Source organism: Microtus pennsylvanicus, chromosome 7 (genome assembly GCF_037038515.1).
Source record: "Microtus pennsylvanicus isolate mMicPen1 chromosome 7, mMicPen1.hap1, whole genome shotgun sequence".
Classification (NCBI taxonomy): domain Eukaryota; kingdom Metazoa; phylum Chordata; class Mammalia; order Rodentia; family Cricetidae; genus Microtus; species Microtus pennsylvanicus.
The window spans coordinates 4742328-4747748 of NC_134585.1; positions in this window are offsets into that span (position 1 = coordinate 4742328).

The following is a 5421-nucleotide window of genomic DNA, read 5'->3' on the forward strand; positions in this document are numbered from 1 at the left end:
CCCCTGCTCCTGTTCCTCCCTCCCCCCCTCTTTCTGCCCCTCCCTCAAATTCAAGTTCAAGGTCCCAGAGGCAGCCGGTGTGGTGAGGTGGTTAGGAGTGTGGACTGTGGGCTGGACCTGGCTCTGCCGCTTTGCACTCCCCGTGCTGGTCAATGGAGATGACCACAGTTCCGATGGGGAGGGCCTGGGGAGCACAGACTCATGCTGACAGCATCCTTAGTCTTGTCTCAAGTGTTTATTGAGCGTCTGTTGTCTACCTGGAGGCCACCTACATTACTCCATTCCCATAGCAACCGTAAGAGCTGGATTACTGTTACTGTGATTGCAATACTAGAGGTGCAGGCAGATCAGGCCGTTTGTCTGAGGCCTTTCAGACTCGCTTTGCACCCCGTATTCTCTGAACGTGGACCTTGTTCCCTCAGACGAGAGCCTAGGTTCTAGACTCCGCAAAGTTTGCTCCCGTTTTCATACCCCTCACTGCAAGCCTAGGAAGTTCACCAGGACCGCTCTCCTGTGTGTTCCTGTACCTCTCTCGGATGCTTTAAATCTAGATGGTTGTCCCCTTCCTCATGTGTTGAATGCTTGTTCCCAGCTCGGAGCACTATTTTGGGGAGACTATGGAGTCTGTAGCAGGTAGGACCTACCTGGGAAGTAGGTCACTATGAGGCCAGCTTTGGTTCCTCTGTGTTCTCTGCTCACTGTGTTGCCAGGATATAAACAGCTTCTCAGGACTATCCACTGAACTACTTCACCATGCCGCCCCTGCTGCAATGTAAAAAAACAAAACAAAACCCTTCCCTCCCTTTGTTTGTGCCGGACGCTGGGATGCTGTCATGTGACACAGAAGTAACTACTAAGCTCTCCTTTCCCATCCCCATAGCTGCGGAGTGTGAACCGTGGGCTCCTCCATTTGGCCCGTGTTTAATAAATCGCCCATTCGACTGGATTCTTTGGGTCCGTCCCAAATCCACGCCAGAGGTGCTACTGCCGGTGACCACTGATGCCATGGTGAATGTGTAGAGGTCAGAGGACAACTTTCAGAAGTCAGGTCTCTCCTCCTAACCCAGGCATCAAACTCATGCTATCAAGCTTGGCAGAGGCACCTCTACCTGCTGAGCCATCATCCTGGACCTGCCTTGTGAGTTCTGACCTGTCAAGTCTGCTTGTTCCCTTCCTTGTGGGAAATGAGGGCTGTGGCAATCCACCCGGGAAGACCTGCTACAATTTTGCCTCAGGGATCTAGCTTCAGCTTCCTCCTTCCTCTGGGTCTCCTCGTGGTTGTCCTTTCTCAGCGTTTGTAACTAAGTGTTGGAGTTCTTCAGTGCTGTTCCCAGTGCCTGGCCTAAGGCTTGCTTCTGAGAAACTGTGTAACAAACATGTAGTAAATGGATGTCGTGCACAACTTAAATGGGTGTGGCACAGTTCGGACGTGAGGACAGACGTAGCTGAGGCTGGGGCTCAGATCTGTCCCTCATCCAGTCCAGTGTGTCAGGACGATGTGCGATGTGCAGAGTGTTCCCTTTGGTGTGCGCTGTTATCTGAAAATGGCTCCTGCCCTTCTGGAGCTTGCTTGCTCTTTGATCACGAAGGTCACAGCTCCTGCCAGTGAACCCGATGCTCTTTCAAGGAAGTTTGTGACATTTAAAGTTCCTTGAAAGAGGGTGCAGAGGTGAGGGTGGTGGGAGGGGAAGTCCAAACTCCAAGTGCTGTGGAAATAACTGGGGCAGAGAGATATGCATAGGGGAATTGGGAGTTGAGAATGCCCTGGCTGCTGTTTTGTTTCCGCAGCACTGAGGATGGAAGCCAGAGCCTTTTCCGCCTTACTGCTCACCGTGCAGGGGCTGCCTCTCCAGCACTGCCCTCCCTCATTTTTCTTTCGTTTATTATTATTATTTTAAAGAGATGTTCTTGCGATGTGCTGGACTGCCCTCAGATCACTCCGTAGTCCGGGATGGCCTTGTGCTCACCCTCTTCCTGCCAGCCTCCCACATACCGAAATGTCGGGTGTGCACTGAGCTGGCAAGCCCTTAGCATCCTACAAATATGAAGGAGATCAGGACAACACTGAATAAGTAGCACTATTTATGGGTACAAGAAGTCTGGATTCTGAGCCCCGTATGGGCTATAATTCTGGCACTGAGGGGCAGGAGGAGGCACGGAGGCAGACAGATCAAAAGTTTCAAGGGGGGTGGACTACACAGACAAAGACTTTTAAGCCAGTCTGATTGCATATTGCGCGCGCACACACACACACACACACACACACACACACACACACACCCATGGGATCCAGCTATTAGAAGGGGTAGAATTGATGGGTGATTGTTCTTCTGATTGGAAAAGGGATTCTTTTTTTAAAATATTTATTTATTTATTATGTATACAGCATTCCTTCCATGTATGTCTGCAGGCCAGACCCCATTACAAATGGTTGTGAACCACAATATGGTTGCTGGGAATTGAACTCAGGACCTTTGGAAGAGCAGGCAATGCTCTTAACCTCTGAGCCATCTCTCCAGCCCCCATGGAAAAGGGATTCTTTAGAGTGCAGAGTTGGAAGAAAATTAGTTTGTCAGTTCCCAAGTGCTGTCTACGGAAATTATCCAGTTTTCAATCCCACCTTCCCTGTTTTCAGAAGGGAGGCTGGCCATCCCTTCGCCCATTCAGCCTCTTCCAAGAGTGGAGCCTCCAGGAGAATCAGGAGTTCGAGGTCTCTGGAAGCTGTCCTCTGACCTCCTGCTCTCTATTGTAGGCGTGCACTTGCACTTGTGCACCCCCCACTAATGATAACAGAGGCCAGAGGACTAGAAGCTCAAGGTCATCCTCACTACACACAGAGGACGTTTGAGACCAACCCAGAACAGGTGAGACTCCGTTGGTCTCAAAACAATAAGGAGACAACAAAACAAACAAAAACAGGAACAAAGGGGAGAAAAAGGAGAAAAGGATGATAAAAATCAAATAACTCCTGGGCAAGGTGGCACACACCTTTAGTCCCAACTTGAATGGCAGAGGCAGGTGGATCTCTGTGAGTTCCAGGGCAGCCTGGTTTACACAGTGAGTACTAGGAAAGCCAGGAACATAGTAAGACCCTCTCCACACACTCTAAACAAAACAAAACACACACACACACAGAAGGAGGAAGAGGACAGAAAAGAAAGGTGAAGGAAGAATTAAGAAATTCTTAAAACTCAGACAGAGTTGATTGATTGATAAATTGATTGATTGATTTCTAAATTATTATTATTATTATTATTGACAAGACCTATAGCCCAGGCTTCTAGGAACTTGAGGTCTCAGTCTGACATAGCCTTCCCAGAGTGGGGATTACAGTCACGTCCCACCATGACTGGCTAAATCATCAACCATGTGTCAGATAAAGTTGGTTGTCTGGGGGGCGTTTATTGAGCCAGCATCTCATATATCCCACACTGACCTGAAACTCACTGTGTAGTTGAGGCTGGCCTTGAACTCCTGCCCTTCTGCCCCCACCCCCAAGTGTTGGGTTGTAGATGTGCACACCACCACACGTGGCTAAGGCGAGCTTGGATTCTTGCCATGCTGTGTTCAAATGGGGCCTTCCTACTTTCCCACCCCGACAAAGGATTTAGGCTTGAGGTCACCAACGATCCCTTGTGCCTCAGTTTCCTCAGCGGTAAGTGGAGTCTCTTCTGGGCTCTTCAGTGTCCTGTGGTATAGCATGGGGAAGCACTTACAGCTGACGAGCTGAGGTATGACGTCACAAGAGTGATCATGTGATGTCTGAATGTGATCTAATTTTGAGCAGCATGAGAAGCTGTCATCTTGGGGGGCAGAAGATATTTCCTAGTTTTTCAATCCCAAGGCTAGAAAATAACTCCTACTGGGTAGTGATGGTAGCGGTGCACGCCTTTAATCCCAGCACTCAGGAGGCAGAGGCAGGTGGATCTCTGAGTTCGAGGCCAGTTGGGTCTACAGAGTGAGTTCCAGGACTGCCAGGGCTACACAGAGAAACCCTGTCTTGAAAAAGCAAATAATAAAGAAAAGAATTCCTCTGTGCTGTCCAACGTCCTAAGAGTGTGTCCTGTTTCAGACACCCTCATACCCTCCAAACCCTGGGGTTCCCATGGGAAACATAGCCATTGTGGCCCCAGGTTCTCTAGTTCTGTGTGACTTCTGTATAAGAACGGGTGGGGACATGGAGCTGGAGTGCTACAGGTGTGTTAGACGCTGTTGTCAGGAGCCACCCAGACCTGGCAAGCAGCTGCTTTGAATTGCTACCCTAGTCCCTGCTGCAGAGAAGGACCCCTCTGCCCTAGCCCCTGCTGCAGAGAAAGGGGAAGGAGGAGAATGGTCCCCAGAGTCACCGGCACCACCTGCAGGCCAGCGGCTGACACAGTTGTGAGCAGGATGCTAGCTGACAAACTACACAGACACCGGGCATCTCTGGGCAGGTTTGGATAGCTGAGATCCCTGGCTCGCTTCAAAGGACTATAAAAACTTGGCTGGGATCTGCTTTTCGTACCCAGCTGCCCCCAAGGTAAATCTAGACCACAGGAAGATTTGGGGACACTCTTTCAATCAAGGTTATGATTCAAGTCACAGAAAGAGACTGAATTATTATTGAATCATTAACTATTTATGGAAGTGAATGAATTCAGCATGGCATACATGTGGAGTTCCAAGGACAACCTGCAGGAATCAGCCCTCTTCTGGCAACATGTGGGCCCCAGGGAGGGGACAGGTCATTAGACTTGGCAACAGGCACCTTTACCCGTTAAACATCTTATCAGCCTATAAAGAGAATATTTAAGAACCTAGAAGGGGGCAGGTGAGAGGCTCAGCATGTAAAGGGGCTTGCTGCCAAGCCTGACGATCTGATTTCGAGTCCCAGGACCCACACGGTGGAAAGACTGACTCCGGCAAGTTGTGCCCTGACCTTTGCATGTGTGCATGCACACACACACACACACACACACTAAATTCAATGTAACAAGAACAGCAGCAAGAACCACAAAGAAGGGGATGGGTTTGGATTTGGATCTGGGAGGAGTTAGAAGAAAGAGTGTAGGGAGGTGAATAAGAACAAAATACATAATATACAAGTAGGAAATCCCCCAAACTAACAGAAATATTGTATTATAAGAAAGAAATTCATAAGAGGGCTAGAGATGTGGCTCAGTGGGTAGAGAGCTTGCTTAGCATGCCCTAAGCCCTGGCTTCTACATCCACTGCCATACGAACTGGGCACAGAGGATTCCTGAACGTGGGAAATGGAGCTACCAAGGTCGTCCTCTTCCAGACTGGCCTGAGATCCTACGTGAGAGCACATCTAAATCAAAATGGCAGAAACCTCAAGGCAGACTTTGACTTCCACGGTCCTTTACTGTAGTCTCAGAGGATAAGAGAGCAAGTTCTAGAACAACCAGGGCTGGAACACAG